This window comes from Lathyrus oleraceus, chromosome 6, assembly GCF_024323335.1.
Source record: "Lathyrus oleraceus cultivar Zhongwan6 chromosome 6, CAAS_Psat_ZW6_1.0, whole genome shotgun sequence".
Taxonomy (NCBI): Eukaryota; Viridiplantae; Streptophyta; class Magnoliopsida; order Fabales; family Fabaceae; genus Lathyrus; species Lathyrus oleraceus.
The window spans coordinates 29,679,256-29,698,641 of record NC_066584.1 but is presented as its reverse complement, the minus strand read 5'-3'; the positions used below and the strand labels follow the sequence as shown (position 1 = coordinate 29,698,641).

General features: G+C 41.2%; 1 non-coding gene across 1 annotated transcript; it reads right to left on the bottom strand.

Moving 5' to 3' along the window:
- Positions 1 to 15,323: 15,323 nt before the first annotated feature.
- LOC127099817 (small nucleolar RNA R71) lies at positions 15,324 to 15,430 on the bottom strand. The gene has a single exon (XR_007794284.1). It is a non-coding gene; the product is annotated as a small nucleolar RNA R71 (small nucleolar RNA).
- Positions 15,431 to 19,386: the final 3,956 nt, after the last annotated feature.

Sequence of the window (19,386 nt, the reverse complement as noted above, 5' to 3'; positions counted from 1 at the left end):
GGCGCCAATTCAGAATTATACTGGTAGTGCTTGTAGAAAGTTGTCGCCAAATCAGTCCAGGTGCGGATGTTAGAGCTCTCGAGCTGATAATACCACTCTAACTGTGTGCCAGACAGACTTTCTTGGAAGAAATGGATCCGTAGCTTCCTATCAGTGGTATACGGCTGAATCTTTCTCACATAAGCTCTCAGATGCATCTGAGGACAAGACGCACCATCATACTTAGTGAAAGCGGGGACCTTGAATTTGCGGGGAATGACCACATCAGAGACCAGACCTAAGCTTTCGAAATCCAGACCGGGCGCCTTCTGACCCTCCATAGCTAGCATGCGTTCTTCCAGCAACTTATACTTATCATCTTTTGGAGAGTACTGTTCATTTTCATAATCTTCATCGTCGTCCTCAGGGTTGAAGGGATCAACATTCTCCTCTTCCGAATCATTTTCTGTCTCCTCTTCTTGATCCTTCAGAATTCTAATCTTGACTCCTGCGGCCTGTCCTTTAAGTCTTCTTCCCGGGTTAATGTAACTCACAGCTTTCTTGTCTTTCTTCTTCTCGAGCAAGAGAGCCTTCAGCTCCTCCTGCCCCTTGGATAAGTTCAAGATCATCTCCTGGAATTGAGCATTCTGAGCCTGGAGATCTTTGACAGTTTGTTCGAGAGCCATCTTTCTGTTTAGAAGGAAGACCGTGAGAACATTGATCCTTTAGAGTACCTGTTATGCAATGTTATGTTATGCTATGCAATGTATGAAATGTTTTCAAGGACTTTTGGAATTTAACTTTGCGTAAACCACTAAAAAGAGGGAAACTTTTATTAATAATTTCTTTAATCAATGTTCATTACAAAAAATAATAAAAATACAATGAAAGCTCAAGTCTCCCAGGGACGGCTTCTTTTTGGGCGGATATATGCATTGAGTCTTCGTTCCTCATTAAGCTGGCTGGTGAGCTCTAATACTTTCTTCCTTTCTGCACCGAACTGAGTTTCAAAAGTATCCCTTTCCTCTCTCAACTGGATCCAGGATTTCTTCAATTCTTCAAAATTGGTAGGCATATCTGGATAAGGAATGATCTGAGGGGCACCTCCTTCAACTTTTGGTTCGACAATCAGAGGTCCGATTGCAAGATATGGCATGGTAAGCTCACGAGCTCTGGCACGTACCCATCTGAGATAAGGTTCCATAGGAATAGAGTTTTTCTGTCCTAAAGTACTTCTTTTCACCATGCCCCAAGCTCGTACGAACCTTTGACGGAGACCTTGAGAGTCGTTGTCATAGTCAAACACCGTGCCCTGAATAATTATTTCATGTGGACCATCTCTTCGAGCATAACCAAACTGTCGTAGGGCTAAAGCTGGGTTATAAGTAATACCTCCTCTTATCCCCAGGAGTGGTACGTTAGAGAATTCTCCACAACGGTCAATGATGATAACATTTTCTTTGGGTTGGGGACACCAATGGATGTCTGAATGGGAGAGCGACATTATCCTTTGATACCATTTCAAATTTTGCTCATTCTTCAAGACTGATTGAGGAAGGTGCGAAATAAACCACCTAGATAATAAAGGTACGCAGCACATGAGAGTCCCTTGCCTTTTCATAGTACGAGTGTGAAGGGAATGCAAAATGTCTCCAAGCAAGGTGGGCACAGGGTTATGAGTGAGAAATATCCTAACAGCATTCATGTCTATGAATTGATCCGGGTTAGGAAATAGCACCAAACCATAGATTAGTAGTGCTAGAACATCTTCGAAAGCATGGACATTCATAACTTTTAGGAATTCTCGGGCCTTATTTATCAGAAACTTGGCAAGTAAACCCTTAACTCCACTTCTTGTTACCCAATTAGTTTCAATGTCGGACTTTGTCATGTGTAAAGCCGCGACAACTTCTTCAGACTTCGGAATCTTTTCTAAACCACTGAAAGGTGTTCGATCAAGGATAGGTATCCCAAGCAGCCTGGAGAATTCTTCTAATGTGGGTACCAACTGATAATCTGGGAAGGTGAAGCAATGATGTTTAGGATCGAAGAACTGGAATAGAACTCTCATCATATCTTCTTTGAAACCGGTGGTAACTAAATTGAGGAGAGAACCATGTTTCTTGATGAACTGAGCATGATTGGGAAGCTCTGACACTAAATTCTTGAGTTGAGGAGAGATTGCTACAAGATTGATCTGGATGGTATTCCTGGAAGCCATAGCCTTGCAAAACAGAGCAAAGTTAAATCCCTAAGTCCTTGAAATGGTTAGTACAATGCCATGATGTCATGATGTTATGATGTTATGATGTTATGATGTTATGATGTTATGATGTTAAGTAAGTAACAAACACAAACAAGTCACACCGCAATCATTCCTAGGTTTTAAGGCTTGCATGAGTTCCATAGGTAAGTACCCTCCCCACTGAAGTTTGGTTGGTTCCACCTGTCCTAGAATAGTAACCGGGTTCTAGAAGGATCTCAAATCATCGACCTTTCCTTAAGTCCACTTCAGTGCAACACCAAGCGGTTGACCAAAATTTCCCTAAAGTCCAATTTCAAAGAGTGTAGTATCGAGTATCAACCAACCCCAGTCGGAACCGAAGTCAGTTATCTCACTACTTTCTAATGGCTAGGATGAGTCAATTAGGGTTCTAAAGGTCTGGTTAATGCTTTGATGACACCACGCAGACGCCAAATTTTTCCTCAAGTAAACATGAGGAACATCAGGACATCTAAAGTGTCAGATTAACCGTAGCCATCATTTTAACCATTCTAGTATACGCCGGACAGTCGCGATGATCTCTTGCTACTTACCTAAGGTACACTAGATCCGGGTGTAGGATCTTTCACTCAAGCATAGAATACCCAAAGGACCCCTTAAAAGTAAATCATACGAAGGAACAATTCGAAAACATAAATGACCTTATTTTTTTAAGGTAACCTCTCTTTTTAAGGTCCCCAGCAGAGTCGCCAGTTCTGTTATACGGTGAACTGACTTTTGTGTTTTTGCTTTTTGGAAAGCAAATGTCGCGGATAGCAAGAGTCGCCACCGACTTTTCTTTTATCCAATAAGGAAAGGCGGAAAAGAACAGGAAAGACCTTGATTAGATTTTGGGTTCGGGAGGTACATTATACAAAGGGAAGGTGTTAGCACCCTTTGTATCCATGGTTATCCATGGGCTCTTAATTGCTTAGCTCACTTATGTTTTCCTCGTTTGAGAAAGTGTTTGAGAAATGTGGTGTGTTTAGAAAATATTTTGAAAGGAGAGTTTAACTTTGTAATGATTCTTGTACGAATGTATACAAAGTGTTTATCTCGTTTGATTTTGAAAGATGTTTAGAAAAATATAACTCGACAATGATTCTGGTGCGAATGTATACCAAGTGGTGATTTTCTAAAAGATATTTTGAAAAGTGTGAGGTGTGAAAAGTATTTTAAGTTGTGAGCAAGCGTTTAAGAGTTATACCTAACCAAGGTCTTTATAGGTATTTCCTATCCTTAGGAGGGTAAAACTGTCCTTACTATTGAGAAGTAAGTAGTCTTATCCTTTGGATGTAAAGGGACATCGTAGGGTCGTCGATTGGTCATTGAAGGCAACATTTGTAAGGATACCTTAGCATTCGAAGGGACGATCATCATTTAACCGTAGGCTACCACGAAGGGTCATCGAGGGACAAAGTCATGTATTCGAAGGCAACATTCGAGGGACTATGATGATTTAACCGAAGGGTCTTTGCTACGGGTATCCCTACATTCGCGGGACATGACCGTAGTACCGTAAGGCAACAAAGAGAGGGCCAAGATCATATATTTAAAGGCAACATTTGTAATCAGTTAGGTAATTAGGATGAATCTCCACAAGGGTATCCCACAAATAAAGTGGAATACCTAGCAAACTGTCTCTTCAGGAGTATGTGAACCCTCACAAAAATTTAACAAACGGGTTAGAATACCAAGCTAGGGTGCAACCAAGAGTTGCACCAAACAAAGGAATCGCAGCAGTAATAATGTCAGGCAAATAATACACAGCTATGATAGGACATGTCAGATAAACACAGAACATAACAGAAAAAAATCAGCGACTGTCATGTTCGCTACTGCCTCGCCTAGCGAAGGCTTGGCGAACACTCGCTACATGTTTGCTTAGCGATGTGCTAGCGAACGGCTGCGGGTTTTGATTTTAATAACAGTACGATTTCAGCAAGCTCCAAACCCTATGGCATCCATTACAGAAATTACATGGTTAAACATTCAAGACATCCATGCATACTTAGATCCACATGCAAAACCTAAGATATATTTATAAATTCAATCATTATGTCACATGTAAATTGGGAGCATAAAGCGGTAGTGGTAGTGCAAACCTGTTTGCAATTGAATTGCAACGTTGAATTGGCAGATCACTCTTAGGGTTGGTGCCGGATTGAGTTGGGCGAAGGTAACCTTTGTGCAGATGAGTTTCCTTCAGGGTTTCCTTTAGGGTTGCTCTGAATTCTCTTGGTTAGCCTCCAGGGTTTGCTGTCTGTGTGGGTTTGTCTTCCTCTTTTTTTTTTCCTTCTGTGTCTCTCTCCCCTTTTGCTTGAATGAGGTCTTGGTATTTATAATAGTTTTTGTGACCTAATGGGCTCAGAATGAAGCCCAAAATTTTCTGGTATTTCGTGAGCTCTCTAGGCGAGTGAGGTAGCGAAGGATTCGCCTAGCGAAGGGTTTGCTCGCCTAGCGAGCATGCCAGTTTAGGTCATCTTCTGGATTTGGTAACCTGTGTGCTGGACCCTTGTTCCTTTAACATTAATGTCTTGACCATGGATTAGAATGTCTTGAAAAATGTCATGAACACTTAACGGGCAAATTTTGGGGTATGACAATATCGAATATTCTTTTTTCGCCTGCGGCATTATAATTGAGATTAAGGGTCTTAATGGACCAATATGCTTTATGCTCTAATTCTACAGGCAGATGACATAATTTTCCATAAACTAGCTTAAATGGTGTGGTTCCTATTGGGGTCTTATAAGCTGTCCTATATGCCCATAGGGCTTCGTGTAATTTTGAGGACCAATCTTTCCTAGAGGTGGCAACCGTTTTTTCTAAGATTTGCTTGATTTCTCTGTTTGAGACCTCTACTTGCCCACTCGTTTGTGGGTGATAGGGTGTTGCTACGCGGTGCCGGACTCCATATTTCAGTAATAGATTTTTAAAAATCTTTGAAATGAAATAGGAGTCGCCATCACTGATGACAAGTCTCGGCACGCCGAATCTAGGGAAGATTGTACACTTAAAGAGTCTAATTGCACTCGTGTGTCATTTGTTGGAGAGGCTATAGCCTCGATCCATTTTGATATGTAATCGACCACAACGAGTATGTAATTGTTACCAAAATAAGATGGGAATGGTCCCATGAAATCAATTCCCCACACGTCAAAGACTTCTACTTCCAAAATGCCTTTAAGTGGCATTTCGTTGCGTCTAGATATGTTGCCAGTGCGTTGGCATCGGTCGTAATTTATGATTGCGATATGGACATCTTTCCACGGAGTAGGCCAAAAGAGGCCGACTTGCAAGATCTTGGTACAAGTCTTTGAGGTGCTTGCATGTCCTCCATAGGGAGCAGAATGACAGCGGGAGATTATATTTTCCACTTCATCTTCGGGGACACATCGACGGAAGATACCATCAGCGCCTCTTTTGAAAAGCAAAGGCTCATCCCAATAGTATTGTTTAAGATCATGGAAGAATTTCTTCTTTTGTTGGTAAGTCAAGTCTGGTGGAATCACCCCAGTTGTTAAGTAATTGACGAAGTCAGCATACCATGGCAGTGTGGTTTTAGTGTAAATTGCTTCCACTACCTCGTTTGTTTCGGTATCCTTATAGGTTAATGCACATTTAGTTGTATTACTTTCCAACTGGGCTATGAGTCATTCGTAAAGGAAATCGTCATTGATAGGCACTTGTTCTGGTTCAATACCTTTCATTCTTGACAAGTGACCGGCCACGACGTTTTCAGTGCCCCTCTTATCTTTGATTTCTAGATCAAACTCTTGTAGGAGTAAAATCCACCTTACGAGTCTTGGTTTGGCGTCCTTTTTACTTAACAAGTACCTATTTATGGTATGATCAGTATAGATAATTATCTTTGCTCCTACTAGGTAAGAGCAAAATTTATCCAAAGCGAACACGACAACTAAAAGTTCGTTTTCTATGGTGGCGTAGTTCATCTGTGCAGGGTCTAGGGTTCTACTTGCGTAATATATTGCATGAAGTTTCTTATCCCTTCTTTGTCCTAAGACTGTGCCTACAGCATAGTCACTAGCATCACACATGATTTCAAACAATAATCTCCAATCAGGCGGTTGCATGATAGGTGCGGTGATAAGATTTGTTTTCAGTTGTTCAAACGCCGTTAGGCATTTGTCGTCAAAGATGAATTCAGCATCTTTCATCAATAAGCTAGTTAGTGGTTTGGTGATTTTTGAGAAATCTTTAATGAATCGTCAGTAGAAACCGGTGTGTCCTAAGAAACTTCGTATTTCTCTTACGGTTTTCGGAGGTTGAAGGTTTCCTATAACTTCTATTTTAGCCTTGTCAACTTCAATCCCCTTATCGGACACTATGTGTCCGAGTACGATTCCTTGTCGGACCATGAAATGGCATTTCTCCCAGTTTAACATGAGGTTCACTTTTACGCATCTTTCCAATACCATTTCAAGATTCGATAAACATCCTTCAAAGATCTGCCCACAAACAGAGAAATCGTCCATAAAGACTTCCATGATGTCGTACATAAAATCAGCGAAAATTGACATCATGCATCTTTGGAATGTTGTGGGAGCGTTACATAGTCCGAACGACATTCGTCGATAGGCGAACGTACCATAGGGACATGTGTAAGACCCCAATTTTGACCCTAAGATCCCTCATGGCATCATAACATTGCATTTGCATTGCCTCAAGGATCTTTAGCATCTTGGTTCCCTTTGCCTTTGGGTGGGACTCCTTGTGATTGGTTTGAGATCACCAAGCATGCTTGAATTATACATCATTGTTTCTCTTACTTTTGTTTACTAACCAAAAGCACAAAAATGTGTCACTAACATCTTTTGTTTGAAGCTTGAGTATCATCCAAGACACTTTGTGGGTTCTATTTAGATGATCAGTCAACACAAGGGAATGGCTTGAGATACTTCCAACAGGTTCAAATGGGGTCTATTCGTCAGTCAAAACGTTAATCGTTAAGGAGCAAAAGTTTGTTCATGAACTGTCATGCTCGCAAGGCGAAGCCCACATGTTTAAAAAAAACGAAAAACGAAAAACGAAAAAAAAAAACGAAAAAAACGAAAAAAAAAAAAATAAATAAAATATAACCGAAATTTTTTGGACTTGGGCCTCTCTCATTTGAGCCCACAAGTCCACAAAAATCAGGTTATAAATTCAGAGTTTCAGTGAAACAAAAGGGCAATTCTATTCCTATTACCCTGGCTGAGGAAAAAGATAGTGAGAGAAGAGCCAACAGAGTTCAGAGCAACCTCCGGAGACTGAAGGGAACTCATCGGTAAAGAACCAATTCCCTCTCATATAAACCCTCAGATTGCTTTGCAAACCCAACCGGGCAATTCAATTTCATTCGATCTCTCCAGTCAGAGATGGCTTGCCTGGTGTTCCACTTTATTTGTGGGATACCACCTGGAGGTTTATTCCGATTACCTGTACTGACTCACTTTCTTTGATGGTGTTTAGCTTGGAAGAGTCTTTGGGTTTCTTATTTATCTAATTGTTGTTACTTCAGATCTTTATCCGTATGGTAGATCTCTCGATCCCTTTACTTTTCCTGCATGTTACCGATTTCTTAGGTTTCGTATAGCCTCTCGTGGCATGTCATTTAAGGTAGCGTGGTTCCTTCATCCAGGACTGCCTTTTTGCATGAGCATCCCTAAACACCCCAAACTCATTGATTTTTCTTCTTCTAAGAACACGTTATCTCCTTCTACTATAGGCGAGTAAGTCTCCAAAGGTCGAGCATCCGGTAGATTGCGTAGTAACGTCGTTCACCCCAAAACACTCCTCTTTAACCCATAGGTAGCCGAGCTACGAAGACTCTGATTCTCCTATTCAGATGAGATACGTATGCAGTGGATGCGACATCCGTGCGAGTCATTTTCTTTTGAACCTTCTTTTAGTAAGTAGTACATTAGATAAACATACACACTTTTCTCATCCCTTCAATCATGTTTGCACAAATAAATTTTCACAAAAAACAACAACCTTTGCAACAAATGTGAAAAGGGCTCCCTAGGAGTACCTAGGATGCTTTGGGTGCCTAATACCTTCCCATTGCATAACCAACCCTCTTACCCAGATCTCTGACATTTTTACTAGTTTTTGATTCGATAAAACTTTTAGGTTTTTGTTTGCTTTCTAACCATTCCTTTGGATAAATAGAAGTGCGGTGGCGACTCGACTTGTATGATTACCTTGGATTTAGTCAATATCTCTAATGGTAACGAATACTCCGCTATAGAAAAATGGCGACTCTGCTGGGGACGCTGCCAGTGCACACTTTGTTCCAACAGCCATGCCAACTGGGTTCCCGTGGGGGATGCCTCCCAATTTCATGCCTGAGGGTCCTGTTCCTACCTTTGCTTCCCTGCCGGCATCTAGCCCAGTCCTTGTTGTTCCTCCTCCTGTCGTGCATACTTTGCCCAGGGTAGACGACACCATCTATCATTCTGAGCCGTCTGAAGGTCCAAATGTTTATGAGAAGATGGATGCTATGAACGATCAATTTCTTGAGCTTCGCAAGGAAGTGAAAACTCTCAGAGGGGAGGATCTTTTCGGCAAGTCTGCTGCCGAACTCTGTTTGGTTCCAAATGTGAAGATCCCTGTGAAATTCAAGGTCCCTGATTTTGAAAAGTACAAAGGAAATACTTGTCCTCTCAGCCACCTGGTCATGTATGCCAGGAAGATGTTGACTCAAACCGATAATGACCAACTACTCATCCACTACTTTCAGGACAATCTGTCCGATGCCGCTTTGTGTTGGTACATGGGTTTAGACAGTGCGAACATCCGATCCTTCAATGATCTCGGCGAAGCCTTCGTCAAGCAATACAAGTACAACGTGGATATGGCTCCCGATAGAGATCAATTGAGAGCCATGTCCCAGAAGGATAAAGAAACATTTAAGGAGTACGCCCAGAGGTGGCGAGAGGTGGCAGCACAGATCGTGCCTCCGCTAGAGGAGAAAGAGATGACTAAGATCTTTTTGAAGACTTTAAGTTCTTTTTATTATGAGCGGACGATTGTTAGCGCTCCTTCTGACTTCACCGAGATGGTGAATATGGGGATGCGTCTAGAAGAAGGGGTCCGTGAAGGATGGTTAACCAGAGAAGAAGGCTCTTCTGCCAAACGTTATAGGGCGTTTGCAAAGAAGAAAGATGGAGAGGCACATGCTGTGATCTCCCATGAGAAACCAAGAAGACCCTCTGTGAGGAGGAAGACTGTGCGTCCCGCCAGTAACCAGCACCAGGTGGCTCATATATCACCTATTTTCAGAGACAATCAACAGTATCAGCAACATAGTAACAATCAGCAACCACATCCGCAATATCAGCAACAACAGCACCGACCGCAGCAGCAGGCCTACCAGCCTCGAAACAGTAATCAAACCAGCACGAGTTACGAGAGGAAAAGGGTCACCTTCGATCCTATTCCTATGACGTACGCAGAGTTATATCCCTCTTTGATAGAAAGGAAGCTGATTACTCCGAGAGACCCACCGGCTATACTTGCTAACCCCCAGTGGTGGTATAAGCCTGAGTTACATTGTGTTTACCATTCTGGTGCTCCCGGCCACGACGTGGAGAATTGTTACCCTTTGAAGACCAAGGTTCAAGACCTTGTGAGGTGTGGTATTCTATGTTTTGAGGACGTAGGCCCTAATGTGAAGAAGAACCCATTGCTCGAACATGGGAAATCTGTCAACATGGTCCAGGGTTGCCCTGGAAAATACAAGGTCAAATATGTCAGTCATATTCGACAGTCTCTGGTCCAGATGCATCGTTTGTTGTGTGACTACAGTCATTATGAGCATGACCATGATAGATGTCGAGTCTGCTCTGTTAACCGATTGGGTTGTTGCCAGGTGCGCAAGGATGTTCAGGAAATGCTGGACGAAGGAGTCATTGAGATCCTTCAAAACAGGAATGATGATGAAAATGAGCCTGAGGTCAACGTGATTTCCCCAGTGTTCCGGATACCCGAGCCTGTTATCATCAAGTACAATTGTAGCAAGCAGAAGGCTTCTCCCGCTCTGATCATTAAGCCTGTTGGTCCTGTGCCTTACTCTTCTAAAAAGGCAGTTCCCTATCGCTACAACGCCGTAGCAGTAGAGAATGGGAAAGAGGTGTCCTTGCCCTCTTCTTCTGTTGTGAATATTGCCGATGTTAGCAGTTTGACCCGTAGTGGCCTTGTATTTTCAGCACCGCCGAAGCCTCAAATTAATGTTGATTTTGTTGAACGCCCGATCGGGAACGCTGTGAATTCTCCGAATCCGGCACTTGCTGTTAAGCCCTCCTCCGTACTGAAAACTCCTACTTCTGTTGGCCCGAGTGGCAATGTGAAAGAAGACTGTGATGAGATGCTGAGACTCATCAAAAGGAGCGAGTACAATGTTGTAGACCAACTTCTACAAACGCCATCCAAAATATCTGTGTTATCCTTACTCTTAAATTCAGAACCACACCGAGAGGCTCTGCAGAAGGTGTTGGATGTGGCATATGTAGATCACGATGTCACTTTGGAGCAATTCGATAGCATTGTTGCAAACATTACTGCTTGCAACAACCTGAGCTTTTGTGACTCTGATCTCCCTGAGGAGGGAAGAGACCATAACTTGGCTTTACACATATCTATGAATTGCAAAGACGACGCCATGTCCAATGTGCTGGTGGACACCGGGTCATCATTGAACGTATTGCCAAAGTCCACTCTCTCAAAGCTATCATATCAAGGGCCTTCCATGAGGCAGAGTGGAGTAGTTGTGAAGGCTTTCGATGGGTCTCGCAAAACTGTGATTGGGGAAGTTGATCTCCCAATCAAGATCGGACTAAGTGATTTCCAGATTACCTTCCAGGTTATGGACATTCACCCGTCGTATAGTTGTCTCTTAGGCAGACCATGGATTCACGAGGCAGGCGCCGTGACGTCCACCCTACACCAGAAATTGAAATTCGTGAAAAACAAGAAGCTGGTGGTGGTAGGGGAGAAAAGGCTCTCCTGGTTAGCCATTTGTCTTCCTTCTCTTATATAGATGCCGAGGTTGAAGTTGGAACTCCTTTCCAAGCTTTATCTATTGCTGAGCCTATTGAGAAGAGAGCTCCCTCTTTTGCTTCCTACAAAGATGCAAAGCTGGCCATTGAGCGTGGTGCAACCACTGGTTTAGGAAAAATGATTGAGTTAGAAGACAACGAGTCCCGGGCTGGCATAGGTTTTTCTTCTGGTACTTTCAACAAGCAAGGGTTATTCAAGAGTGGAGGTTTCATCCACACTGGTCTAGATGAGGAGGCTGCTGCCGTTTTAGAAGAAGATGTAGAGGATTCTGGCAATTTCATCATCCCTGGAGGGGTCTGCAACAATTGGGTCGCTGTGGATATTCCAACAGTTGTCCATAAGTCAACGTAATGATCACTTTGTTTAAAAACCCTTCTCCCATGCCAAAAGAAGGAGTGATAACATTGTTGGCAACATAAATACAATGATATTTTCATTCAATAAATTCATGTTAAATGTTTGTTTTTCCCATTTATTTTCCCTTTTTGTTTTTGCATGAAATTGGTGATCACATAAAACCCTAAAAAATAAAATAAAATCAATCTTTTCATCTGCATAATGATTTGCTTTGTTTGAATTCTAAAATCTCTTTTATATCCAAAATCATTATGCAGGTTGATTTTTAAACCCATTGAACATAATGACCCAACACCATCTCCCAATTTTGAATTCCCTGTATTTGAGGCAGAAGAAGATGATGTTGAAGAGATTCCTGATGAGATCACCCGTCTACTTGAGCATGAAGAGAAGATCATTCAGCCGCATCTTGAGAATCTGGAAACAGTCAACTTGGGGTCTGAAGATTGTGTGCGAGAGGTAAAGATTGGGGCACTTCTGGAAGAATCTGTTAAGAAGGGGTTGATTAAGTTGCTACGAGAATATGTCGACGTCTTTGCTTGGTCGTATGAAGACATGCCAGGTCTAGATACTGATATTGTGCAACATTTCCTACCTTTGAAACCTGAGTGTGTGCCTGTAAAGCAGAAGCTCAGAAGAACTCATCCTAATATGGCAGTGAAGATCAAGGAAAAAGTTCAGAAGCAAATGGATGCGGGGTTTCTGGTGACTTCTATATATCCTCAATGGGTGGCCAATATTGTGCCCGTGCCTAAGAAAGATGGAAAAGTCTGGATGTGTGTGGACTATAGAGACTTGAATAAAGCTAGTCCGAAAGATGATTTCCCTCTACCACATATTGATATGTTGGTAGACAATACAGCTAAATTCAATGTCTTCTCGTTTATGAACGGATTTTCCGGATATAATCAGATTAAGATGGCACCCGAGGATATGGAGAAGACAACATTCAACACGCCTTGGGGAACATTCTGTTATCGAGTGATGCCCTTCGGTTTGAAGAACGCTGGAGCCACGTATCAACGAGCTATGACCACCTTGTTTCATGATATGATGCACAAGGAGATTGAGGTATATGTTGACGATATGATTGCTAAGTCAAGAACGGAAGTTGAACATGTAGAGCATTTGTTGAAGGTTTTCCAGCGTTTGAGGAAATACAAGCTTCGTCTGAATCCCAACAAGTGTTCATTTGGGGTCCGTTCTGGCAAGTTATTGGGCTTCATTGTTAGTGAAAGAGGTATTGAGGTTGATCCTGCAAAGGTCAAAGCAATACAAGAGATGCCTGATAACATGAAATAGTATCACATTCTAGGACTCAATTTAATTAAATTATATTATTATTTACTTAAATTTATTTAATTTTATTAGATATTACGCGGTATTTTCTTTCTATTTATCTCAGGTGGTTTATTTGAAGCACAAGTAAAAAAGGAAGAAAAGGGGGTGCAAAAAGGAATGAAAAGAAGCAAATATCAAAAGCCAAAGCCCAGCCCAAAGCACAGGCGCTGTGCCTGTGACGAGCGTCACGCTATGCACACTCCTGTGACGAGCGTCACACATGGTGTGACGGACGTCACACCATTCCCCTATATTTTTGGCACCAGGAACGCAACTGACCACGTTGAAGCTATTTCCACGCTTGGCCCTCGGGACGTAAAGACCGTGTACACGAAAACCCTTGGAAGGCAGTTACACAAGTAGCAGTATAAATAGTAGCTAATTGGGAAAGCTCTAGGTTCCACGTTCCACGCTTTTTCCAGATTTCTTTGCCGTTTTCGCTTTTTCGCATTTTTTCTTTTCCAGCAGTACGAGCACATTTTTTACAACATAGCTTTTACGATTTTTATATTGTTTCCCTTGCAATTTCTATTTTCCTTTTTAGCATTTAGTTAATTCTTTTTTCGCACAATAGTTCTACACCGGAAACTATTGTGTACCTTTTACCGGATCTAACCTTACGTTAGAATCTAGTTTTTATTCCTTCGCTTTTATTTTTCTGCCTGATTGAAGAATTCAAGAACAAATCCAACCGGCCTGTGGTGGAGTGTTCAAGACCGCTATTTAATTTCTCAGGTTCTTTAATTATTGTTTGAATTTATATATGCCCTGTTTTACTGTTTATTTATATTATTTGCCTGAGATGAATCTGTTTGTGCATGATAATTATTTAAGTCTGTTTAGCATGTCTGGCTGATTTACTTAGGTATCGGTATGTAGAGTAAGCGGAATGAAGGAATCAAAACTAAGTTGGTTTAATTAAATCTAGAATAAAATCACTCTTTTTACGGTCTCAATTTACAGGTTTAATAACAAGGTTTTTGTACGAAAGTAAAAGACATAAAGAAGTTAAAAGCAATAGAGCGAGAGTTTGAGTTTTTGACTGGACAGTGTAAATTGGACATTAATTCTAGATCAGGGCGAGAGCAATTTTTAGAGTTAATTAAATTCTAACCTTTTTCAAAAAGTATTTTTAAAGATTGAATGTGAGGACGAGAGTTAAGCATTTGAATTTAATTATATCACCTAAGTCAACAGAGCGAGAGTTTGAGATAAGGGTGTTTAAACGATTAGTGTTTTCTTAAAAAGAGTTTCTACGGATCCTATTGTTTTCAAAAAGTGGTTTTTGACTTAACTATAAGTGACAGCTACGTTAATATAAAATCATAGTTTATTCAACAGAGCGAGAGTTTGAGATAAAACTTTTAATCAATAGCGTCAACTGAAAAGATTTATTTTAAAACCAAGAAATCAATAAAGAATTGATTCCCTAATTACGACGAACTACATACCGATATCCGCTTATCAGATATTTATTTCAGATCTTATTTTAGTTTTAGCTTTTCCCCCAAACAATCAAAGTATTACCTGCCTTAGCTTTACGAAGTAACCTTAGATAACGGTATATCGATTCATAAGTCCCTGTGGGATCGATATCTTTTAAAACTACGCGATAGAACTGTGCACTTGCAGTTTGTACCCCAATTCGACTCATAAAGTCGCGATCAAGTTTTTGGCGCCGTTGCCGGGGACTTTTATTTAGTCGATATCGTAACTCTTCTGTTACGCTGTAGAGACTAAGGCTTTTCTTTCTCTTTTCTTTCTTTCGTTGATTTGTATGCCACGCACTCGCTCACAAGGCGAACCATTCTACTTACGAATCAACGATATCGAACTATATCTCCGAGTCTTACGACGAATTCGGGAATATCGTGCTGCAAACAATCTCCCTCCTGTTGAACTTCCTGATTTCAAAAATATTTTTCCTTCGATACCCGAGATGGCAGAACCAGCTCGTGCTCTTCGCGATTACGCCGCTCCATCGCAAGATGAGCCGCATTCAAGTATTGCTTCACCCACAATCGAAGCAAACAACTTTGAACTCAAACCTTCACTGTTGCAGGCAGTGCAACGGAACCAATTCTCTGGAAATCCTACCGAGGATCCTAACCTTCATTTATCCGTATTTGTCCAATACGCTGATACTGTTAAAGCTAATGGTGTCACTTCAGAGGCAATTCGACTTCGTCTTTTTCCTTTCTCATTAAGAGATAGCGCTAGAAGATGGCTTCAATCTCTTCCTTCCAACTCAGTCACCACATGGAACGAGTTGAAGAAAGTTTTTCTTGCTCGATACTTTCCGCCAAGCAAAACAGCTATGTTAAGAGCCCAGATAAATGGATTTAAACAGAAAGATAACGAGTCTCTTTTCGAAGCATGGGAAAGATACAAAGACATGATGAGACTTTGTCCACACCATGGTTTAGAGGACTGGTTAGTAATTCATACCTTCTATAATGGTCTCCTGTACAACACGAGGTTAACAATAGACGTCGCCGCAGGTGGTGCACTAATGAACAAACCTTATGCTGACGCTTACCAACTTATCGAAAGCATGGCTCAAAACCACTATCAGTGGGGAAGCGAACGAACAATGGTAGAAAAACCTCAAACGAAAACTGGCATGTACGAGATAAGTAACCTTGATCATGTTAATGCAAAAGTGGATGCTCTGGTCCAGAAAATTGAAAGTTTAAATGTATCACCTCCAGCCACCGTAGTTGCCATAACTCAGAATTGCGAAGTCTGTGGAATCCAAGGTCACACTCCTGCAGATTGTCAAGTCCTAACAGGAATCCAAGCGGAGCAAGTAAACTATGCTCAAGGAAGCCCCTACTCGCATACTTATAACTCAAATTGGAAGAATCATCCCAATTTTTCATATAAGAGTAATAATGCTTTATACGCACCTGGACAATCTCCAAATCAAGCCCCAACTATACCTCCGGGATATCAGAAGCCGATTCCATCTACACCTAACAATAACGCCCCTAGGAAATCCAACTTGGAAATCATGATGGAAAACTTTATAGCCTCTCAACAGCAAATCAATAAAGATTTCTTAAACCAGAATGTACACACTGGCGAACAAATTAAACAACTAGCAAGTAAAGTAGATGCCCTGGCTACTCATAACAAAATGTTGGAAACACAAATATCACAAGTAGCTCAACAACAAGCGCCTACTGCTGCCCCGACTGGTATATTTCCTGGCCAACCCCAACCTAACCCAAGAAGCCACGCTCATGCAATTATACTGAGAAGTGGAACGGAAGTGGAAGGACCATCTGACCCAAGGATAGAAAACCAGAACTCTAAAAAGTCAACTGAGGAGGAAAGTGAACCTAAGGAAAAGGAAGAGAGTAATAAGGAAACCGTAGAAAAGAAGGAACCTTATGTACCTCCACCACCTTATAAACCGCCTATCCCTTACCCTCAAAGGCTTATTAAAACCAAAGATGCGGGCCAATTCAAAAAATTTGTCGACCTACTAAAACAATTAAACGTCACAATTCCGTTTACAGAAGCTATTACGCAGATGCCCTCATATGCCAAGTTTTTAAAAGAAATTCTTTCTAATAAAAGGAAACTTGAAGATAGCGAAACCGTTACACTCACCGCTGAATGTAGCGCTATAATCCAGAATATGCCTCCTAAACTTAAAGACCCAGGTAGTTTCTCTATACCCTGTCACATAGGAAAATTTGTCATTGACAAAGCCTTATGCGATTTAGGAGCCGGTATTAGTGTTATGCCTTTATCCATATGCAAGAGACTTGAAATGGGAGAATTACGACCAACTAAAATGTCTGTGCAACTAGCAGATCATTCCGTCAAATATCCTGTAGGAATTCTTGAAAACGTTCCAGTGCGCATAGGTCAATTCTACATTCCAACTGATTTTATAATTATGGATATTAGAGAAGATGAAGTTACACCCATTATACTGGGAAGGCCGTTCTTAGCAACTGCCGGTGCAATCATAGACGTGAAACGAGGACGACTCACTTTTGAAGTAGGAGAAGAGAAAATTGAGTTCATTCTTTCCCAATTTTTGAAAGCACCTGCAATAGAAGATACATGTTACTTCATGGATATCATCGATGAATGCATAAAAGAAACGGAGTTAGAAAAAGACAAATCATCTGACTATCTTGTAGAAGACAAACTTAACCAATGTTTAGCAATAACACCGGACCCTACGCAATGCCTTAAGAAACCAACCTTAGACCTGAAAACACTTCCCAAGAATCTGAGATATGAATTCCTAGACTTAGAGCTTGAACGACCAGTGATAGTTAATGCTGACCTAGGAAGACTCGAAACAGAAAAACTCCTGCATATCTTAAGAAAATATCCAACCGCACTAGGTTACAACATCACCGATCTTAAAGGAATAAGTCCCTCTATTTGTATGCACCGCATCATGCTAGAAGAAGACTGTAAAACTTCTAGGGAACACCAGAGGAGACTAAACCCGATCCTGAGTGAGGTAGTGAAGAAGGAAATAACCAAGTTATTAGAGGCAGGTATCATATATCCTATATCTGATAGCCAATGGGTTAGTCCTGTACACGTAGTACCAAAGAAAGGAGGTGTAACAGTCATTGAAAATGAAAAAGGAGAAACTATAACCAAACGAATCGAATCGGGATGGAGAATGTGCATTGACTATAGGAAACTAAACAAAGCAACCCGAAAAGATCATTTCCCTTTACCATTCATTGACCAGATGTTAGAACGATTAGCAAAACACTCTCATTTCTGCTATCTAGACGGTTACTCAGGTTTCTTTCAAATACCAATTCACCCTGATGACCAAGAAAAGACAACGTTCACGTGCCCTTTTGGTACCTTCACTTATAGGCGAATGCCGTTTGGCTTGTGTAATGCTCCTGCAACCTTCCAAAGGTGCATGATGGCAATATTCGCCGATTTTCTAGAAAACATCATGGAAGTATTTATGGATGACTTTTCCGTATGCGGACAAAGCTTTGAAGAATGCCTTGAAAACCTAGAAAGAGTTCTAGAGCGATGTGTAAAAGTAAATCTAGTACTTAATTGGGAAAAATGTCACTTTATGGTACAAGAAGGAATTGTTTTAGGACACATCATCTCGAACAGAGGAATTGAAGTAGACAAAGCTAAAATAGAGGTAATCGAAAATCTTCAACCCCCGAAAACTGTGAGAGAAGTACGAAGCTTCTTAGGACATGCCGGTTTCTACCGACGATTCATTAAAGATTTCTCTAAAATAACTAAACCTTTAACCGGGTTATTAATGAAAGATGCTGAATTCATATTCGACAATAAATGTTTAGAAGCATTTCAAACGCTTAAACAAGCACTGATCTCCGCACCCATAATGCAGACACCAGATTGGAATGAACCATTCGAAATAATGTGTGATGCTAGTGATTACGCTGTAGGTGCTGTTTTAGGACAACGAAAAGATAAAAAGCTTCACGTTATATATTACGCAAGTAGAACTCTAGATGAAGCACAAATGAATTACGCCACAACCGAGAAAGAACTTCTAGCAGTAGTGTTTGCGCTAGATAAATTTCGTTCTTACTTGGTCGGAGCCAAAATAATCATCTACACTGACCACGCTGCTATCAAATACCTCTTAACAAAAAAGGATGCTAAACCTAGACTCCTAAGGTGGATCCTGTTGCTACAAGAGTTCGATTTGGAAATCAAAGACAAGAAAGGAACTGAAAACGTAGTAGCAGATCACCTCTCTAGACTTGAGAACCTTGAACCGGAAAGAACATCGATCAATGATGATTTCTCGTACGATAAACTTATAGCTACTTTGGAAGAAAATAACGCTGATAAACAGGTGGAAACCACTTTAGCTATATCTGTTACGTCGTGGTACGCTGACCTCGTCAATTATTTAGCTACCGGAATAGTTCCACTTACCTTATCCTACCAACAGAAGAAACGATTCTTATATGACATAAAACACTATTATTGGGATGACCCCTTACTTTTTAAAAGAGGCCCCGATGGTATTTTCCGTCGGTGTATACCCGACGAAGAGGTAGAAAATATAATCCAACATTGTCACTCCGCTCCTTATGGTGGACACGCAAGTACATCCAAGACCTGCTCTAAAATCCTACAAGCCGGTTTCTATTGGCCAAATATATCGAAGGATGTACATGCAGCTATTAAGAAATGTGACAGATGTCAACGCACAGGAAACATATCTAGACGTGACGAGATGCCACAAAAGGGCGTTTTGGAAGTAGAGATTTTCGACGTGTGGGGAATAGACTTCATGGGACCTTTTCCATCCTCTTTCGGTAACAAATACATACTCGTGGCAGTTGACTACGTATCGAAATGGATTGAAGCTATAGCTTCTCCAA